This window comes from Lepidochelys kempii, chromosome 2, assembly GCF_965140285.1.
Source record: "Lepidochelys kempii isolate rLepKem1 chromosome 2, rLepKem1.hap1, whole genome shotgun sequence".
In the NCBI taxonomy this organism is placed as follows: Eukaryota; Metazoa; Chordata; order Testudines; family Cheloniidae; genus Lepidochelys; species Lepidochelys kempii.
In genome coordinates, this window is record NC_136381.1 from 65,089,016 (window position 1) to 65,111,574 (window position 22,559).

The window sequence follows — 22,559 nt, forward strand, 5'->3', positions numbered from 1 at the left end:
ATATTGGCTGCTCAAACCATTCTGGAAGGGAAGTGAGTGGGCAGAAATGGAAGTAAGATGATAGTCCAGAGTGACTCAACTTTCACCATGTGGGTGTCATCTCATTAAATTGCTTTTTAAAATATGTTGATATTAACTCTGTGAAACAACTTGGGGTTAGATTCTACTCAATACTGGCATAGATGCTGGAATAGGAGTGTGGGGGGCTGCAGCACTCCCTGGCTTGAACTGTTTTCCATTATATACAAGGTTTGCAGTCTGGTTCAATGGCTGTCAACACCCACACTATAAAAATTGTTCCAGCACCCCTGTCTAACAGGAAAGGAGAGATGGAGTTATAAATGAATCTATGTATAGTGCATATATGGCCTCTGTTACACTAAATACCATGAGATACTATGATATTTATCCTCATATCACCCCTATCGTGCAGCAAAGTACTATTATTCCAATTTTACAGAGGGGAAACTGAGGCACAGTGGGACGAAGTAGTCTGCCCAAAGTCATACAGGAAGTGGTTGATGGAGCAGGAGGCTGAACACTGGTTTCCTGAGTTAGTACCCTCACCATGCAATTCTCATTCCATCCCTTACATACTGACCAGGGTTATGCTATACCTCATTGGCTGAAATGAAGCTATGTGCATGTTCTTCCTATGCACTAGAGAGCTCCATGAGACAGTGTGTCCAGTGCTCCTTCCAGGGCGCTGCAGCTCCACATTGTCCCCAGTGTAAGGCTGAGTCTAAATGGCACAATCTAGACCTCAGCAGTTTAATGTTTCTTTATGTTTCATTAATATTTGCACTTCTTCTTTGATTTGCTCTCCCATCAAAATCCGAGAGGTTGTTAGAGTCCCATCTTACTAGTGCCATCACAATCATTTCCTACTTCTCTATATGAAGATTAGAATGGATCAGTGAGGTTAAATGGGGGAAAATATCTTATTTCATTATCTTTCTAAGTCTGATATTTACTTCACTGGGGCATTGTAGCTTCTCTTGAATGTGGGAATAGGAAATGGTTGTGATTATAACATCAATATCAGACTCAACAACTCAAGACTCCAGAATTTCCTGGAACTAGGAATCCTAGCTACGGTACAAATATAAACACTTCCTTAAGTTTAGTGACACTAACACATGACAGATCCCTAATGCTCTCAAGTTAGTCTCCCCCACGCTACCCTCCCCCCACCCACACACACAACTTTTGGCCAGGTCTTAATTGTGGAGTAGTGCACATTATGGGAGTATGATTTCCAAAGCACAGTAAGGTGTCATGCAGTCTGTGCAGGCCCTGCTCGTTCCCTACTGTGTGATAGTTGTTAAAAAATAATAGGGAACTTTTGAGTGTGAACCAAAGGGGTCTACATGGACCAATTACTGTGCAACATAGTAGTGGCTTTAGAAATCATACCCCTGTAGTTTGTATTGCTGCACCATGTAGACAAGCCCTAAGTCAGTTACAGGTTACCTGAGCGCAACACTTATCTATCCAGCACTGGTAGTTCAGCCATAGTGCAGGACAAAATGCTGCAGCCACTAGATTGATATTACACTAGACTGCACCACCTGCTTCCATTTGCTCCTGTTGTTTCTATGGGTTGATAGACATTAAGAGATTCGAGTAATAAGGTGGCAGGGTGTAAAAGCGATGGAGAATTTGGCCAATTATCTTTAAGTCTGGAATTTGCATCATATATTTTCATAAGTTGTGTAGAAACAGTGTCATGGTGGCACTCAAATATCTTTTAAATAAATATTTTGTACAAAATATCTTATAAGCTCATAAAATGATAGCAGTCTTTCCTCAAATAATTTGATATCAATAGGGAACCAAGCCTTGATAAAATGCATATCATATGCAATGTCATCAATGAACTTGGGCATCCAAAGTATGGAAAATTCAGAAGGAATAAAACAGGCAGTAGGACACATGTTATTCATGAAATGTGTGTCAAATAGTCCAAATGTCAGTATGCAGTCCTTCACAAAGCATCATATTCATAGGCTTTTGTCAAACGCAATCCAATGGACTACACTGCGCATGCAGTTTAATATTCTTCTTTTAGAATACATTGTCAGTAATGGATAATGCCATGAATTCTTGCATACAAATAGGATATCTGTGAAACATGCTGAAATCTGAGTGGTGAGTGACGGAAATGCTGAGGGATGGGAGTTACTATATGGGTAGAGACGATTGTGTTACAATATCTGCACAAGCATATGTATAAGTTGTACCTGACACATAATCAATGGATTTATTCCTATGCCTTTAAAAAAACACAACTTGCCTAATTTTCCTGTTCTTTTGATCCACATTATAAATGTTGGATCCTTTAAAAACAACAGTTCACTGCATGCTAATGTTAATCGTACATGACTGGCACAATCTTGCTGCTTTTAGTTCTAATTGGGGGCATAATTCCCAATGAAGACAGTGCACATTTTTCCTGAGTAGGGCCTGCAGGATCAGTCCCTTTACTAACCCTGTACTGCATTTATTTTGAAAGAAAGAGATTGGACTTCCACACCACTGAAATGAGGAAATGCTGGAATTTTCCTGTAGTTTTACTTCTGAGCCCTTGCACACACCTTCAGTTCCAAATTTACATAAAAGGAGAAGTTTAATTTCTTTTTAGAATGGATAAAGGTTTGTAGTCTGTTAAGGAAAGTGCTAGACATTAGGATTTTGATTTCCACAAATCCTATATGGAAGAATACTGTTTGGGGAGTTCTCAGATTAAATCTCTTGAGATTATATTGAATTCAAAAGGGATGAGGCTCTGTTTATTCACCAAACAAAATCAGCATTGGCCACTACTCATTGAACTTCACAACCCTTCCCCTCCTCAGTAAAATAAGCCTGATATTGGTTCTGTTTCTTTACTACATGCCATGTGTATGTCATAGTGGTGTCCAGATGCTACAGAGATGGTAACACTAGAAATAGCTATAGTGAGAGAATAAAATGCTCTTGCCAAACAGTGATGTAAATGTTTCATCGATTGCACATGTAACTGGAAAGCTGCAGGGACTTACAGATCCAAGGTTTAAGGAACGTATCTGAAGTATACTATAGAACTAGTCAAAACATTTGCATTTTATCCGATATTGTCCTCTTTTGGAACATCAGCAGCCCATCCTGGTGTTTGAATAAGGTATGCTCTATGTACAAAGCAAACAGACTTTAATGAATTATATATGTGAACCAATGCTGTCAAATTAATTCCTGCAACCCTTACATTGCAGAATCTCACTGGAGTAAGAGCTATGCAATGTAAGTAAGAGTTGCAGAATCAGGTGTGCACAAGATTAAAAAGTCAGGAGTGATTAAATAATGAACCAGGAACTCAAAAGGTTCTTAAAATGGATTATTACAGTTTCCATTATTTTGTATTACTTTGCAAAAGGCTGACTCCTACAAAATACTCAATGATTTTCAAAGATGAGATGAATCAATAAAATCCTTAAAATCATCAGCAATATTTTCTATATGTTAGAACTGATTATGCTGACAAAAACAAATGGACCCTGTTAATGTCAAGCTGGATACTTAACTACAAATCAGTAAAAGATATATAAGGTTATCCAACTTACTATTAGCTGAAAAATAAAATCCTTACCTTTGCTATGCCATGCATGGCATAATGTTGTTGCATAGTATGTCATTTACATGCTGGCGCCATGTTAACTTTTCATATACTAGAAAATCAATTTTATCATCTGATTCCATGAAATCTGCCTTTCTATAATTTGATCATTCCTTCCAAAATATGATCCAGTCCAGTCGCTGACAAGTGAAAGAAAGACCAGCCATCTGTTCCTTAACTTCATTTTTATTCAGGCTTATTTGGAGCAAATATTTAGGAATCAGCATTTTGAGAAGGGGGAAAAGACCCACAGAAACAACATCCTCCCCCAAGCTTTGAACAGCTGACAATCAATTACAGTCGGTCCAATAAAATACGTGGTATTTCTTGCCTTTATTTGCCTTTCGGGTGTTTTTTAATCGATTAAGATAAATCCTTTTTTTTTTTTTAATCTTACATTACATGAGAGCAACTTGCTCCTTGAGTTTCTGTAGTGGAGGAGCTGAGGGGAGCCGGGTGGAAGTGACTCACCCCACAACCCTCCCCCGCGCGCGCACCACCATTAATGATGATTTCCCTTCGGGGAACCAGAACATCGGCTTGACCCCTGATTGTTCTCCCCAGCCTGTCCTCCCGCTTCGGGTTTAACGTGCCCGATGAAAACACAGACAGCAATTTACTGAGGAGGAGCGGCTCCCTGCTGGTCTTGGGCACGCGCCCCATCTGCCAGCGCCTGGCTAGGGGGTCCTTCCAGCCTCCCCTCACTTTCCTCCCCCCCCCTTTGTTTTTAGATTGCATCATTCAGCTGAACCCCCCCCCCCAACTCGCGCCCCTGCCCCTGCCCCTGCCCCTGCCCTGCCGGGGGCTGGGGTTTTGGCTGGAGAATGTCTATACTACTGCTCCCGGAGAAGTGCAAGATGAGGAGCGGCGGCCAGGAAGGAACGCGGGGCAGGACTGCGGCTGAGAGCTGTCCAGGCAGGGTAGTGCTGAAACGCCGCAGCCGTGGAGGGGTTGGGGGCGGGAGGAAGGGGCGGCAGGAGCCTCTGAAAAGCCAGAAGAAAACAAACCCAAATACCTGCACAGGGCCACGCAGCCTTGCCTGGGGGTATTTTTCCCGGCAGGTGCCTTTGCTGCTGAGATGGGTGGGGGAGAAGGCTCCCTCTCTGCCGGCGCCAGGCTCAGATCTCTCGCGGAGCCGGGGAAGGGGAGCGCCCCAGCGCCACCGGGCTGTGGATTTTTGGTAGGAGGCGTGGGCACCAAAGCCTCGCACGGTGGCTGGCATTCCCCTGGGTCCTAAAGGCCTCCCGGGTCACCTACTCCTCCGGCAGGGGGGCACACTCGGAGCCCCCGTGATGTGAGAGCGGCTCCGCGACAAGCGGCGCCCAGACCGATTGTGAGGTTCGCCCTGGAAGCAGGATGGGAACACATGACAGGAGGACACACTCCCCAAGGGAGCTCCTCGGTGCTCCTAAATTCACCGCGTGGTGAGTGGAGGTCCCGTGAGAGGTCCCGTGAGATTGATGATTTTGCAGACGTTTCTTACAGCTCTAGCAGCCTGAGCTGCACTGGGCAGATGCGGGAGGGGGAAAAAAAATCCACCCCAGGCTGTTCTCCAGATTTCCCAGTTAAATCTCAGCGCTAATGGAACCCCCTCCTCCCTGACTGTCTAGGACTATGGCTGTGAGTCCAGCCAGGAAATCTGGGGCTGTCACAGAGAAAGCAAGCTTTAATGATAGCCTTAATCTGTGGGCCTCTCTTCCAACCCTAATATTCTGTGATTCTATAACTCATGAATTCCTTCCTGAAAACACTGATGCAGCACAGAGGAACACATCTCTCTTCTCCATTGTAAGGACAGGACATATGATACTGTTGTATTTGCAAGGACATAGCACTTGGACAAACTAAACAAGATGATTGGACAGTGACTACAGAATGACTGCAACTGGTAGAGTGGCAGTTTTGGTCCCATCTGATGAGCACCAAGTGGTGGGGCCAAATTGAGAAGCAAACCTGAGATGACAAGCAGTGGCTCCAGAACTTTCAAATGTAGAAAAACAAATTTCCGGAGTTGTGTGCTCAGCTCAACCCCATCTTGCAGAGAATGAACACCAAGATGAGTGCTGTCCTTACACTGGAGAAATGAATGGTGATCACCATGTGGAAGCTTGCAACCCTAGATTACTTCCAACTGATGAGTCATCAATTTGGCTTTGGAAAAATCAATGGTGGAGGTACTTGTCATCAAGATATGCAAGCTGCTAAAGTGTGCCTTGATGTAGACAGTAGTGAGGCTGGACAATGTGCAGGAAATAATAGATGGGTTCACTGAGCTGGACATCCTAAACTATAGTGGGCAGTAGATGGGACACAGATCACCATTGTCTCTCTGGCCCTCCCGATGTAGTATCTCCTTCTTCCCTTTTCCAAGCTAGCTGGGGTTGGGACACTGGAATAGTCTTTTTTCAGGCTTGCTGGTCCAATGTTCACTCCTGTTGTATGTTTGAATTTATTAACAATTTGAAATTGTCAAACAGGCTCAAATGTAATTATTTAATCAAAGATGATCAGTCTGAAATTCGTACAGCACTATTCAGAATACAGAAAGAATAGATACATTATTACCCGTAGTGTAAGGTAAAGAGCTGGCTTTTGCATCTCTCTCTCTCCTCTGTAACTGGTGGGATGCCAGCAGTTTGCACTCCCTACCTGATTTTCAAAACCTCTGTCCTTCTATAGGGGAGGAGACAAACCCCTTTTTGGAGGGAAAAATACTTTCCCATGATTAATTTCACTGTGTCATGTTTTAACATTTTTTACTTCATTACTTATGGAATATCTTTTATGGTAGTTTTATCTTATCAATCATGTAACCTCAAGGGCATTCTAATCCAGTCATTATTACTGACAGCTGGAACAACCAGCAGTTGTCACTGAGTTAACATCTTTTAATGGATCCCCATTTCATCATTACAGAAAACATCTGCAATAACAATTGTTCCTTATCAATCTCCCAGTCCTGATTATATTTCTGCAGACTCTTTTACTAGTCTGAGGGGGGTCTCTTTCCTGAACAACTGTTTTCCCAGAGTTGGAGGCACCAGCCATAATGAAGTATGGTCCAATACTCAATCTTAAGAAATTCTTTAATATAGGTCACTCACAGGTTATAAACCAGCACTCTGGCCTTACTATTCAAACACACTCTTTGCTAATACCTTAAAGATTTTGGGACAATAGTTCATATGTAAATACATTTAATATACAAGAAAAAAAACTAAAAGGGTTAATATTTACTAACAGGTGCTAACACTTTACGTCCACTCTGTCCTCCCATACCTGGTGTATCCATTGTTTTCTTGGCCGTGCTCTTTTTCTCTTCCCACGAATCCTAGTCTCAAATGCCTCCCCAAAAGAGATCCCTTTAGCCATGCATGACCATACCATCTCAGCCTCCTCTCTTACAGCTTCTCTTTGATATTGTAGATCTTGGTTTCACTCCTGATGACATCATTAAGCATTTTGTCCAGCAATATCACCCCACTCACTCCCCTCAGACATTTCATTTCAATGGCTCCAAGTCCTCTCAAGTGCCTCTCTTTGGTTACCCATGTCTCTGATCCATACAGAAGAGCTGGTCTTCCCATGATTTTGTATAACTGACCCTGAAGTAATCTGGACATCTGTTTATCATGAATAAATCCACTTATCTTTCCCCACACTGAACAGGCTTGTTGCAATTCTCTGTCAATTTCTACATTTTCTTCTAACCGGCCCCCAAGCAAAAGCAAAAACCTGATTTAGGCGCTGGCCCTTGATGTTGATATTCATCTCTCGTATGTGAGTTACCCATATGTCTTCATTCTTTTCTTTACTCATTTTGAGCCATAGTTTGTTAGTTTCCTGCTCCAGGCATCAATCATCTGGACCAAAACTTCCTCACTATGGGCCATTAATGCAGTATCATCTTGTATTTGGATTTGCTTTCTTATGAAGGCCACCAGAATTATGAATAGTAATGGACTAAGGGCTGATCCTTTATGGAGCTCAACCTTCACCTCAAAAGCTTCCATTACACTGAAGGGCATTCTCACCTTTTTCATGGAATTGTCATACAAACATTGTCTCACCTCATCATAACAGTAGTTGCCAAAGTACTTTGTTAAATGGTTTCTCCAAATCAAAAAAAGTGCTCAACATTTCCCTCCAGCTTCTTTTCTACCAACTGTCTAGCAATGAACATACTATCTGTTGTCCACTTTCCTTTTCTAAAAACAAACTGCTTCTTTCCTAAAATGGGCTCCGCTATTTGATGAATGCAACTATCTGATTCTCTGTAATAGTTTCATGAAGTGGGACAGCAGCTTAATTCCTCAGTACTTTAAACAGTTGTGTACTGTTTCTTTAACAGTACCAATATACATTCTCCAGTCTTTTGGGATTTTTCTTTTATTTTAAAATACAATGTAGGATTTACATGAGCCAGTGTATACCAACCAGTCTCAAGGCTTTGATCATTTCCAACATGACTTTGTATGGATCTGCTGCTTTTCCAGGTGCCATCTTCAGCAGGGCAGCCTTAACGGTCATCAACATCTGTGATTGTCAGTTCCAATGACGGTAGTATCGCATATAAAGGGTTCTCCTCATTAAGTAGACCAATGTAATGTTTTCACCATTGGTTACATACATGTAACAAGCAGTCTGCCACTTGCATCCCTTATGAATGGCATGGTTGCTTCATGTTCCCTCCTTTTGTTTCTTGTCCGTTTGATCACATATACTTCTTGTTGTCAAGTTAAGGACAGTTGTTCAACTTACTATACAGCTCTTCTTAAATTAGGTTTCTTGCCTTTCTGACTACTTGATTTGTTGTTTGCTTGGAGGTTCTGCAGGCAGCAACTACTTCTTCTGAAAGGTTATTTTCCATCACCTTTCTGGCTTCTCTTATTTCTTACTTCTTTCTGCATCTCCTCAGTACACCAGTTTTACATGAGATTGTGATCTACCCATCTTAGCACATCAACATAGCATATCAGCTTCTTGGATCAATATGTTCCTGAAGATACACCACTCCTCTTCTGCTGTTCCAATGTATATATCTCTTGTCTCAAACCTTTTAATTGTCTCCTTAAACTTGACTGCAGTCGTGCCACATACTCCCCACTTTTGATACATGTCTCACTGGAGCAAAGCTCAGGCCGTGTCTATTTGCCAGTCACAACCGTTGCCACCAGTGGGTTGGAATTAGACTGCTTTTGCTCAAGATAACCTTGCAATCTTTAACCATCTTACTCTGGTTCATTTGGGTAAGCAAGAAATCTATTTCTATGCATACTGCACTGCTTTGGTATGTGTAAAGATGATAGTCTCTTTTCTTAAACCAAGTGTTGGCAATCACCCACTGATTGCCTAAATACACATCATGCACTTCCTCTGTGTTCTGTAATCCCAGTACATTCTGTCCCAATATCTGATCGTGGTCTGATTGATTTGAGTCTCTATAGGCACTGAAAGCTCTGAAAATGAGCAGTAATTCTTCTGGTCTAGCATATTCACTAGGTTCTGCAGGCACCAAACTTATCAGCTGAGTATATAAAGTGCAAGGAGTACTATTCCATGAAGATGAAGGCCTTGAGGAATCACTCTGGGTACATTAGTGACAGAAACATTGGCTGGTCTGGAAAAATCCATGACACCTGGATTTTTAGAAACACTGAACTTTTTGGCAAAATGAAAGCAGGGATTTTTTTCTCACGGTCCAATTGAATTTAATGGAGCTTTTGTGCCAAATATGATATGTGGTTATTCAGACTTTTATTTCCTTGGTTTATGGAAGATATATAACAGCAACCTGGACAGTAGCACGAAAAGGTTTAACTATTGCCCGAGTAGTTGTAGAATGAATATGGAGTGTAGTAGGCTGTCATTCACTATGTAGACCAATCACTAAAGGAATACTAAACACATGCTTTGCCACAGATAATTGCTGACAGCATCAGAATGATGAGACTCAGGAATCTTTGATTCCATGACAGGTTCTTGAGGGGAATGCGCTTTAGAGGTAACAGACACTTCTGCCCCTGCCCTTGCCCCTCTATTCTGTCCCTGTCCACCTTCTCCCAGTTGCTCATCCTAATCTGCCCCCTTTGGCTCCTTGACCCACTCCCAAGGCTCTCCCTTTGCACAGTTAGACCCAATCTCACCCTCCAAGCTCACTGTCCAAGACCCGGTCTTCCCCCATGGCTACCTCTGATTTCTGTTTTCCCCCCATTCTCCAGTCTCCATCTTCCACCCAAACACCTTGTCCCAGCCAATCCCAGTCTCCCCTGGTTCTTTATACAAGTCCACCTCCCACCCAGGTTCCTTGTTTGATTGCAGTCTTTCCCCCCTACTCCCAATCCCACTCAGATAGTTGTCCCAGTATCTGTGCCCAGACAGTCAGTCTTCCTCGCCTCATCTCCTCACCTGCTCTCAGTCTCTTGCTGCTCACTGGATCCCATTTCCCTCCACTCACATTCCCCACTCTCACTAGCTTGCAATCCCAGTCTCCTGGCCTAGCAAGTCCCAGTCTCCAACCCAGCTCCCAGTGTCACCTCCATAGCTCCCAATCTCCCCCTACTTTTTCCCAATCTACTCCCTCCACCCCTACTCCATTCATCTTTTGTCCCCACTGCATCTGAGTCAGGCAGTTTCCTCCTTCTGTTCCACACTGCCTCGTTGCCAGGAAAGTTGGGGGTGGGCAGGAATTGAAAGCACAGGGTATTCAGGAGGAACAATTGCAGGTAAAATCATGCAGGCCCAGGCTGGAGCATGCTCAGTCTGTCTGTGGAAATGGTAGATGTGCAGTTTGGTTGGCAGGTAGGAGCTCTGAGGGTATGGTTCATTCTCAGTACCAACAGACTCTTCAGAGAATTTAGCTGCCAATCTCTAATAAGACTCTGTTGAGCATGTATGAACTGTGTTTTTTCCCCAAGGCTAATAACTTGCCCAAATTGTGGCAGTTTTTCATGAGCATGAGAAAAAGCACATCCTTGATATCAGGGCAACCTCCCTGACAAGCTTCAACCTCCTGCTCCAAAGTAGGGAGGGTCTAGAGCTTTTCAATGAAACAGCTATAGGAATTTTTCCTAATCTTGTTCTAAGGAATGGCTGAATCATTTGTGCTGAAATAGGGTTGTTGTTTTTAAAAACAGACACTCAGCAAGGAAAATTTCAGGCTGAATGATATAAATAAGCAATCGAAAACAGGGTCTTGCAATGGGACATGTCAGGTAACTTTAACTATGGGCATCACTATCAGCACTGCCTACAATTCAGAGGTTACATTCAATTCAAATAAAAGGGGGAGCTTTCACTGCCCCAGCCAAGGGGAAGGGAGATCTGTGAGGCAGATCCTCTGCTTTTAGTGAATGGTGAGCTGTGTCCATTTATTCACCCCCTTCCTCCAACCCTGTATATTTAAAACCAGGACTCCAAGCCGCTTGTAGTCTCTGACCCAACCACAGGAGCTGGGAGAGGTAAAGCAGCAGTTTCCAGTGGTAGAGGCAAGGAGCTCAGAGTTCAGAAAGAGTCATGTGGCACCCCGGAAGGCATCTTCATAGCTCTCTGGACACCAGGGGTGTCATCAGACATTTATGTCCTGTACTGAGAGAATTTTTGAATAATAATATACATTCTATTTTTAGAATCCTACTGCAAGTATCCAGTTACTGTACGTATAGTAAAAATAATCTACTATACAGTACTTCAATGGGGATTGCTAACACTATTACATACAATGAACATAATTCTATAGACCACCTTGAGTAGACAGTCCACTTTCTGAAGTGACCACTTCAAAGGTTTAGTAAGAAGGTGCAGGTTTTATACAGTCACTTTTAAGAGTGATCCAAAATGATCTTTTGATATGATGCTCACTATAATTTGGCTATTGCTATTTCCATAGGCATGTATGCTTCATTTCAGAAGAAAGCCAGTGAGATAACACAAACATTTGAAAGTAAAATATATTTGCATCAATAACAGAAATCCTACCACTGGACACGTATGTGTGGCCTGCATTGACAGAAAGTCACAGGAGGGCAGAATTCAGCTCTTCATGTCACAGGTAAGATTATAAATGGATCCAGCTGGTTACCATCTGGGCTAAAGCAAAAATGTTTATCTTCATACAATATCAGTGGCTGTTAGTAAGCTGTATAACTGGAATTTGTATAGTAGGCAATAACCAATATATTAAGTGTCAATTTAAATTTTATATGAAGCGTTCAATTAGAGTCTGCTTTCACTGACATTAGGTCCAAAACTCTCAGGCCCATCTCCACAAAATGACTCAGGCATTGCAAAGCTGATTCCCACCAAAGCTGATTCTGATTGGGCGCTGCGATCGGCCAAACCTGCGGATGCTGCAGGTAAACAAACTGTCCTGGCCCGCCAGCAGATTTCCCTGACAGGCTGCGTGCCAAAGGTTGCTGATCCCTGGGTTAAGGCATTCACCTAAGAGGTAGGAAAACCTCTGTCCAAATACCTTCTCCTCATCAGGCAGAGGCGGAAATTGGACCAGGAGCTCCCACATCCCATGTGAGCCCAGCCACTGGGCTAAAGGTTATAAGGGAGGCCTTTCACTCCTGGCTGTTTTATGTGAAGTTGGGCATGCTCTTACCACACTTACCAGGTCAGGCTCTCCAGGTAAGACAGGTGGGTCAACATCTAGCTTCACCTGACTGAGGATCATGTTGGGACTTCGGTGTGACATAGGTGCCCAGACACCTGCCTGAGGCTTCAGTGTGCATGCCCAGAGGCAGAAAAATAGGGACCTAGGGAACTTTTACTGAAAAAATGTCCGCATTGAGTGAGTTTAGACACCTACAGGGTTATGCAGCAGCTGCACAGGGGTTTTGTGAATTGCAATAGCATTTAAATCTGGAATTTAGGTACCTAAGTCTCTTGTGGCTCTGGGCCTCCCTGACCTCAAGCAGGATTGGGCCCTTTAAGTGTTAACCAAAACTTGTGCACCAATCTCTGGTTTTTATGCTGTTCATGTGAACGTTATCCCTGTGCAGAGGACCAGCATAAGACCTATGCGCCACTTAACCTGTCAAACTAGGGCTCAGTTGGGTCTTAGGTGGTGCAATGACCTCATGCTTTGCTCTTGGAACAGGTATGAATTTCACCCTTCAGGATTAGAAGTGTTTAAAATAATTAGCAAAGAATTCAAGAGGGGAAGGAGTTTCGGAATACAAATAGCACTAAACTATGTCACTCACTTCTCTGCTGATGCATACACATAGCTACAGCAAATGGCAACTGAAGGCATTTAGCATTTTAAAGGGTCAGAAGCAATGCTGGTGGAAGTTGCACGTATATTAAGAGGACAGTAGACCTTAAAAAAAAAATCCCTCTAGTTTTATTTTGTTTTTTTCAGTGTTAAGTCACTGGTCTTCAATTTGTAGCAATCAACTGGTGGATAGGAAATTTTTAAAAATAACAATAAAGAAAAATTTGGCATACTCTTGTGTCTTGTCTTATCTTTCATGAACAAGTTGCTGTACCTAAAACTAATAGTCCAATTTTAATAATAATTGGGAACTCATTCTTTCCCCCTCACCTACAATTATCTGTGTTTATTTGCTTGCAAAGTTAATGTACTGACAGCTCCAGGAGATTAAAAAAGATGCTTAAACTGTTTGAGCCCAATAACTTACAATTCTTAAAGGAACAGTAATGCCTATATCAAATTTCAGAGGATTTCATATATATGTTAGAAGACTTTGAATATTTTTCAAACTCTAAAAATATTTTAAAATATGTACACAATGTGCTATTTTTACTGAATGAAAAAATGTTCACTAGTGAATTGTTGATGTGATGAATTTAATCACAGATAGCCTGATTCTGTCATGCTTACTCATGATGGGTAAAAGTCACCCCTCTGCTGAGTGCTCTCACATTTCCTGTGCACCACATAAGTCCCATGTAATCCAAATAGGTCATAGGTGGGGCTTAAATAGAGATGAGGCCTTGGGGTGAGCCATCTTCACAGGACGAATTTCAAATGTTAAGCAGTACCACACTCCAAGCAATCTCAATGGGCCAGACCCTCGGCTGATGTGAGTTAGCATCATGCCATTAAGTTCAATAGGGATACCCTATTTTAAAGAAGCTAAGAATCGGGCCCTAACTGAATTCAATGGACTTATTTATAGGGTAAGATTTTACTCAGCATGAATGAGGGTGGCAGTATCATGCCAAAGATCAGGAGATGAAATGTTTTTTCACTGGAATGTTATCGCCTTGAACATATGCAATATTTTGGATGGCTAGTTAGGATGCTGTCTTCATTTTTAATATAGGAATTTGTGGAACGTGGATCAGCTGACATTACAGTGAGAAATTAACTCTTGACCTGCCAAATGATTTTGTATGTATTTGGTAACTTTGCTGTGCCCAAGTGCTGTCAACCAAGGGGACAATAAGAAAACAGATTTACTTTTAGAGTGAAGAATGTCTGGTTATATTTTGGCTGGCCCAATACACAGGTTTCCATAGCCGAGGGGGTGTAAAGAACAGACCCACCACCTTGTGTAGGTCAGGTAAAGCCCCTGTGCTCTGGAGCCCTCTGGGACTGCATACTCCTTACTCTTCCAGGGTGCCCTATGGTCTAAATATAGCTATTGCTGCCTCTCCTTCACACACTGTCCCATCACTGGGGGGCATAGGCATCGACTTCATGGGTGCTCTGGGGCTGGAGCACCCATGGGGAAAAATTAGTGGGTGCTCTGCACCCACTGGCAGCCAAGCTCCCCTCCCACCCCACCTCCTCCTCCCCCTTGAGCGCACCACGTCCCCGCTCCTCTGCCTATCTCCCAGCATTTCCCACCTGGCCGCCACCAAACAGCTGTTTGGCAGTGTTAGCATACTCTGGGAGTGGGAACGTGCCGTGCTCAGGAGAGGAGGGGGAGAGGCAGGGCTGGGGCGGGGATTTGGGGAAGGAGTTGGAATATTGGCAGGGAGGGGGTGGAGTTGGGGTGGGGACTTTGGGGAAGGGGTTGGAATGGGGGCAGGGAAGGAATGGGAAGAGGAGGGGCAGGGGCGGGGCCTCATGGAAGGTTTGGAGTGGGTGCAGGGCCAGGGGTAGAGTGGGGGATCGAGCACCATGTGAAAGAGGGGAAGTTGGCGCCTATGGTGGAGGGAAGTAAATTATGTTGCACAAAAGAATGTAGTAGCAGGAATGCTGCCTCTATGTACCCATTTTGTATCCCTGAAGAAGGAATTCCCCTGGTGCTACTCTTGAGGTGTTATTCAGCAATGCTCCTTACTGTAGGCTTTGTCTAAGTACCATAATCTAGCCCTTAATGAATTACAATACCATTTTATAAAATCTACCATTAGTATTCTGAGATCAGAACTAATGTTTTTCTCCCTGATCCTGAGCTAAAGATCCCTAGTGGAAACCAAGTCTGCAGAGAAGACTTAGGGTGAGGAAAATTATCCAGGTGGTAGACATGCCTAAAGAGAACGTTTAGGATAGGGTTTCATGTAGAATTATTTTAGAAATACCTTTTTGTTTAAAGACCTGCACTCCAGGAAGGAGGAGAGTTTCTTGGTCCTATGAGTGTGTAGTTTTTGTTGGAGCAGTGTGGTTATATACACCACACAATTACGTATTCTGCATACACTACATTTTACAGAAAATATTCTGGAAATGTTTCAGAGAGGCTTTTAAACTTTTTTATTGGCACTATATTTTTGTATTCTTCCATCTGCCAATCTCAACTTCCTTAGTGCAATGGGTCCAGTGTCCTGGCCAGGCCTTTAGAATTCACATCCCTGTTTCCCCCATTTCTGTCCCAAATAATCTCAATTGTTGACCTCAAAGCACAGTTATCTGCCTTCTGATTGGAGAGAACTGAAAGGTGAGGTTGATTGAGATTGCTGGAGATGGGGCCAATATCAGTGCACTGTCAGTTGGTTGTTTAATTTATTGTATAACTGGGGGATGGTTTAGACTGAATTTGTTATTTTAAAATATTTTGTATGTTATTTTAAAAATGAATGAAGCACATAAATGTTTGATGCTTTGGCTAGCAACTCTGTAAGCCTATAATAATATTGATAGTAAGGACTTACATGTGTGCAAGCAAGCATGCATGCGGTATAACCTCAATTATCTGAATGTCACTGGGGATATTGAATAATTTCACATATTTCTGGTTTTGGACAACTGGGAGAGTTTTCAATGAAAAAAACAGATGGGGGACATGACCCCATTTTGGATTGCTGAAGTTTGTGTAATTGGGGTTGAAGTGCATGTATGTGCATATACAGAGAACAAGCGAGATTATGACCCCAATCCTCAGCTGGTGAAAATCAACAGAGCTCCACTGAAGTCAACGGAGCTGTGCTGATTTACACTAGCCAAGGCTGTGGCCTTTGTGTGTGTGTGTATGTATTTATATGTACATAACTGAACAGGAGTTATTTCACTCACCTCTGGGGAGAAACACAGTCAGCAGTTTAACAGCTTATGTTAACACTATGTATCAGGAAATGAAAGTCACAGTAACCCACTGAAACTGCTTCCTAGTGCAAATTCTTCTCCTAGGGATCCAGCATTAGAGTTGGGGCCTAAACACTGACAATATTATCTTGCTACTGGTGGGTGGCGAGCTCCTGTACAATCCGCAAAGAATGAATAACAGATCTAGGGTCCTGCAGCAGCCTGACAGGTTGGAAGCTTTTGTGTTTTCTGCTTGTCAAACCTGGCAGGTCCCTCGGGAGGAGAGGCTGCTGCTGTCCCCATTCCAAATAGGTGCTGATTTAATCATTAAAATGTGTGTTCATCGTACTTTCCCAAGGCCTGACAGTGCACGACAGGTTTAACTACATTGCCAATAAAAAACCGCCTGAAATCATCTGCTGCCCTAACTGGCAGCACCAGAAGCAGATGCAGCAGCAGATCCTAGGACTAACGGGGGCTGTTTAGCAGCAGCTTTGCATTTTTGTATCAGCCAGGTATTTTCATCATTAATAAACAAACAAGAAAAAGGTGGGAGAAGCAGGAGAGAAAAGGAAATGCAAGAGCAATAGCACCTTCTTGCTGTCTTATTTGTGTCATTACCCACTCTTTTGTCAGCTGTTCAGCAGGAGTGGAGAAGGAGCCGCTACCCCAGGCACCCTAGATTTTATGTTCAGAAAGGAATTAATAGGCTTGTTTTCAGAGACCATGGACCTGGAGGAGGGCTGACTGGAGAAATGCCAATGAGCTGTCACTTCATAGATCACAGAGCAGTGGTTCTAGTCCTTTCCTTCCCCTTTTGGCTGGGACTTTAATTGCTCTGAGGGACATGTCTCTCTTGTTCTGTCAGTGTGTGTGTGGACAGATAGTGAGAGACAAAGAATACTGGGTATGTGAATATTCTGTGTGTGTTCCACTATCTATACATGCTCCGATTATATATAGCGAGTTAAAGAAACCCTTAGAATGGAGAATTAATTCCAGCAGAAGTAGTCCCTTTTGCCAGGTGCTACTGAAGTCTGTTCCATGGCTGCCAAGACATCTGTGGAAAGCCAACATAATCCAGAGATTGTTTAACCCTGTGTTTAAACTAAATTGTCATCTATAAATTGGATCTGGCCATTCAACCCTTAAAACAAGAGCAGGGGTTAACTTTGGGCCATTTCTGTGGTGATAACTTGATAGAAAGCTAAATCACCCGTGGCAGACGCTCCCCAGTATAACAACTACACTTATTACCATTAAGAATAAGCAAAATTATGCTGCATGTAGGATGTTGAGAAAATGTGAGTCGGTGAGGTGGACACTCAAGGTTTGATGTGATGGGAATTTTATAATGTGTACGTGTTAGTGGGGGACAAATAAATGTTTTGTTTTGTTGATTATCAAATTAGCTCTTTCTATCTTTTGGGAAAAGGAAAAATTATTTCAAAGCTGTACAACATAATGTATTGCAAATTATTGTCAAATTTCCAAGTGACCATTTTGGCCTGCCTCTTTTTTTTTGATTGTTTTTTGGTAGTGCACGTATATCTTTTGTAAGGCACATGCTCACTAACTACACCGGGCACAATCTTCAGCTGGTGTAAATCAGTGTAGTTCCAGTGATTTCAATGCTGTGCTGCTGATTTACACCACCTGAAGATCTGGCCCAATTTTTGTCTTTATATATACTGAATTCCTACAGAATATACCATTTTTCATAAGGGTTTCGATGGGTTGTCTGATTAAAAATACCACATTCCCAACTGAAAAAATAGATTTAGGCCAAGCAGACTACGTTTTGGTGTTGCAAAACAAAATTAGGGGTAGCTGGGATCCAGACTTTATTTCAGCTGAAGCACTCAAGCTCAGCAAGTTCAGATAAGGGGTTCCTTTGGTTCCTTTCTACTGACTGTGGCACACTCAGGATTGAAAACCCTCTCAGTCTAAGACCCTCGTCACTGTAGTGTCTGAGTGCCTCACAATCTTTAGTAAATTTATCCTCACAACACCTTTGTGAGGTAGGGACGTGCCGCCATTCCTATTTTATAGATGGGGACTGAGCTGCAATGGAACTAAGTGCCTTGCCCAGGGCCATACAAGAAATCTCCTGAATCCCAGGACAGCACCCTAAGCACTGGGACCATCCTTCTTCGAGTAGACGACGACTTGGTGGCCTGCAGAAGCACTTCAGAGGGGACAATTTATTCTATTCTGCACCATGGCTTGAAATGTGCTAGTCATACCCACGATCAAAGAGACTGTCAGTTCTTCTACAACTCTACATGGTAAGTGTTTCCCTTCACTGTTGCTTCTAGGGCAGTTTCCTCATTAAATATTTTAGTGGCCCTGACATAGCCCCATAGGCACAGCTACAAGAAATCCAGGTATGTTAGGCTGTATCTATGTTTGAAATTGGTTTCAAGCACATGAACAAGACACCAGGGATGCACAGTATTTCCGAATCCCTTCGTTGTTCATTGTGTGGTTTCTAGTTTCAGAAGTGATGCAAGATAAGTGTTGCTGGGAAAGCAGGAATAGGATTACACGAGGGATTGTGACTAAAATGTGCATTGAATATATGATATCTGAGGATCCTTATGCCATCGTCCAGGATCAGTATTGTACCTCTGCTGTGCTTTGTATTTAGATTCCTATGCCATGTTCAGCACTATGGTATCTGAGGAGCTGTTACGTGCAGTGACTATGAAATAAATATTGTGGAAATGCAAGGGGGATGCATTGGTGAGCTAGCTTTGAAAAGGTGGTTTACACTTAGACCAGTTAATATAAATTAAATCCCTGCTTTTTGGAAGAAAGGCTCTTATAACAAATGTGTAGTTTAAGAAGCATTCTCCAATGGAGAAGTTACAATACTGAGGATCAGAAGATCTGGATTTTATTCCTGTCTCTCTTGCAGATAAGCTGCATGACAGCAGACAAGGACAAGTCTCTTACCCTGTTGCACATCAGTTTCCCTTGCTGTAAATTGCGGTAAGTAATACTTGCCTACTTGACAGGGGCATTGTAGGAACTAATTTAGTAGGATTTGTAAAGCCCTTGAGACATTACAGAGGGGAAGCACTAAAGAAATGCAGAGTATTCGTAATACAAACAGGATCAAAATCTTAGGGAATTCAGTTGTATTTAATGTTATTGGTAAGTAAGTTTATTGGCTAACAGACCATTTCTGTGGACCAAATGCCATTGTGACTTGAAACAGCCACAGCTGATACCACACCCCAAGAGACTGCAAGAGAACCAAGATCATCTGTATTATGCAAGCGTCCCTATTTCTGATTACTGAATCAAAACTCTCTTAGCACATTAATCCATTCAAAGCACATTGACTTCCATTGTTTAGTGGATTCTGCCTGGTGTGCACGGGTTTCTTGTTTTGGACTTTAAGGCTGAATCATGCTTGGACTCCAGGTTTTGATAACCCTCCCCTTATATGGAGCAAGACATCATATCTCCCAGTTTGGCAGCACATGGAAGGTGTCCCACATTAATGCCATTATGGTGACTTAACAGTCATGTATGCTCACATACAGCTGTTGAGATCAATGGAAGTTTTTTCCATTCACTTCAATGGACATTGGGTCAGGCTCATCTCTAGGAGGCTATTTTGGGATTAACCTGAAGAAACTAGAGGACCCACTTTCATTTAGGCTAACAGCCTTGCATAAACACAATGAGGTTGAACTAACAAAACTCTTTCATGGAGTCTGATTATGCATATATTAGGAAGTGGGGCTTCTTTCCTTGAAGAATTGGGGTTTGGTCCTGGCAGACCATGGCATAATTCTAACCTGATGAGGCGGGCTCTTATATAATGATACTACCCCAGCAAGAGAACAAATTTAACAGTAAACTTATACACCTGACTTTTGCCTGTCTGCACACTAATGACTGGTAGTCAGCTAAGTTTGCTATGCATGTCCTGCACCGTATACTGTTCCTTGGGTGTGCAATTAACAAACTGAGCACAACCACTGCTGAGCTTGCTCAGTGAGTGATTTTCAAACCCTCTTAATGCAGACAAATCAAAATCAATTTCCTTTGGAACTAGATTTTATACTGCTTTAATGCCACATTTCTGTTTTCAACCCTCAGCTGCTGGAAAACCCAGAAAAGTCATAAGAATGCTGTTGCAGTGGGGAATAAATTGGTCAAGAGTGGCCCCAGCTGTTTTGCCAGCCAGGGTGGAAAACAGTTTGTGTTCCCTTCCCCCAGCATACACACGCACCAGAGTGGCTGGTGGGGGAGGGGAAAACCTGAGGGGCTTAGTGATTCAGCAGCTCCTGGAAGTAGGCTGTTGCCTTGGATTCCAGCTTGCCCGCCCCTAGAATCGACCCTGTACGTGGCCAAACCATTTTTGCTCAAATTAAAAAAAAAAAAAATTCTGGATCACTGTAGCTGTCGCCAGTGAAGCTAATTTACTTCAGATTATAGTATAATTATCCGTGGTCACAAATATGCAAGCCCAGGAGTTACCAGCCAACTGAATGCATGCAGCACGAGGAAGAGAATTTAGGAGGCTTAACTCTAAACAGTTAAAGGAACAATTGGGATAGGACATATGTGCAACACTTCCTTCAGATCTGATCTACTTCATCCAGTAGTGGACAGTCATAAGTCACTGCCTCAGAGCTTCCCCCCTACTTCAGATAAAGATGGTCTTCAACTTCAGTATAGAGAATCTGGGAGTTGTAGCATTCCATTCCAAGACCTGGATACGGATATATAAATTATCTGTCGCTGATGCATAAGGACAAAGTCATTAGGTAAACATAACTGTGTGTCTTCAAATTCCAGCTAAAGACCTTTAACTGCAAAAACATGAGCCTCTCTCTGAGAAACTAAGGCAGCTGTTCCTGTAGCTTGGCTTATAGAAGTTGCTGTTGTACGTAAGTAGGTCTTTCATATTCTATTCCACATACCCGTAGTATTCAAAAGAAGAATCTTCAAGCTTCAGGACTTGCAAAAAAAAAAAACAAAAAAAAAAAAACACCACACAGAGTATGCATATTCCATGAAATTATTTGGCTAGACATCACCAGACTGCTTCCATCTTTGCTCAAGGCTACTAGGACTCAGCTCTCCAAAAAGGAGACAGAGAAGGATGATCCCCTTGACCACCTCCTAGTATTCCTGAAATATATGTCCAGGTAGTTCAGAGCACTTTAGGATACTAAAAATACAAAAGACATTTTATTAGGTGAACAGTTAAGCATTTAGCAAAAGAAATTTGCAGTTCATGTTCAGTATGGGCCATACTGTGATTCCTTTTCTTGGGTTGACTAGTACCTTACACTATAGTGTAAGCCATGGGGCCTGAAACCACAGAGAGTAGGGAGTCCACTATTGGCAACTGTTGGTGAACAGCAACAGAGCTGCTTGAGGAGTGTGAAAAATTGGGACAGAGGGTGGAGGGGGGAAAATGGAAGCCTATATAAGAAAAAGCCCCAAATATAGGGTCGGTCCCTATAAAATTGGGACATCTGGTCACCCTATGCACCATAGGGGAGAGAGATCTCTACTGGCATCTATTGTGAGCAAGGGGAAGTGACTAAATGAGCCAGGCCTCATTTGCATGTCTGTTATATGACAGTTTGGGATATTTTGGTCAAAAATTCAGTTAAGTTTTGTGTTAACAATATTGTTATCCCTGCTGGGTAATAGAAGGGCAAGAGAACTGCACCAAATGTGTTTAGGGCAAGTGGTGGCCCTAACCATAACTACAGATGGGTTGTGGTGCCTGGACAAAGCCAGAAAAATAGAGGGTGCTTCTGTAGTGGGAGCACAACCATGGGGGTAAGGACTCTACTTAGGGTTTTATATGCCACTGAGTCATCATTTTGGGTCATTACAAAACCTAAACGTGATTTCCCTAATACTATTTTCTCCTTACTGTTACTCAGACCTTCTTGTCAACTGTCTGTAATGGGCCACTCTCTTACCACTTCAAAAGTGATTTTTCCTCCCTATGTATCCTGCTGTTAATTGATTTAACTCGTTAGACTGATCTCACATTTGGTAAAGCAACCCCCCATCCTTTCATGTATTTATACCTGCTCCAGTATTTTCACTCCATGCATCAGACGAAGTGGCTTCTAGCTCATGAAAGCTTATGCCCAAATAAATTTGTTAGTCTAAGGTGCCACAAGGACTCCTCATTGTTTTTGCTGGTACAGGCTAACACAGCTACAACTCTGAAGCCTGAATCCTCACTGAAAACTTTGTGAAGAGGTGGCTTTTGTTAATGCCACAGAGGGTAATCAAGGTAGTCTAAGTTGCATCTTCAAACAGACTCAGTGCTTATGGGTTCTGAGGGTTGAGTGGTAAAAAGATCCCTTACAGTGGAAAAGCTGGAGTAACAGGCCTTCTGAACTTTGGGAGTGTTTGAAATTCAAAAACTGACTTGGATCAGAACTTTCCTAGAAATCCTTGTGTGCATAA

General features: G+C 42.6%; 1 protein-coding gene and 1 long non-coding RNA gene across 4 annotated transcripts in view; one reads left to right on the forward strand and one right to left on the reverse strand.

The window, feature by feature from the left end:
- CLVS1 (clavesin 1) overlaps window positions 1-4,761 on the reverse strand; it is a 139,346-nt gene extending 134,585 nt beyond the window's left edge. Inside the window, exons 1-2 of one of the 3 annotated variants that reach the window (XM_073331048.2) lie at window positions 4,671-4,758; window positions 3,629-3,795 (exon numbers count right to left, since the gene is read on the reverse strand). The gene's annotated coding sequence lies outside the window, so the exon portion shown is untranslated. Of the gene's footprint in view, window positions 1-3,628; window positions 3,851-4,670 lie in introns of all 3 variants that reach the window. The other 2 variants (XM_073331047.2, XM_073331046.2) reach the window with 2 other exon arrangements.
- Window positions 4,762-4,783: 22 nt separating this feature from the next.
- Window positions 4,784-19,094, forward strand: LOC140906678 (uncharacterized). The gene is made up of 4 exons (XR_012157202.1): window positions 4,784-5,079; window positions 11,544-11,705; window positions 18,150-18,385; window positions 19,018-19,094. It is a non-coding gene; the product is annotated as an uncharacterized LOC140906678 (long non-coding RNA).
- Window positions 19,095-22,559: the final 3,465 nt, after the last annotated feature.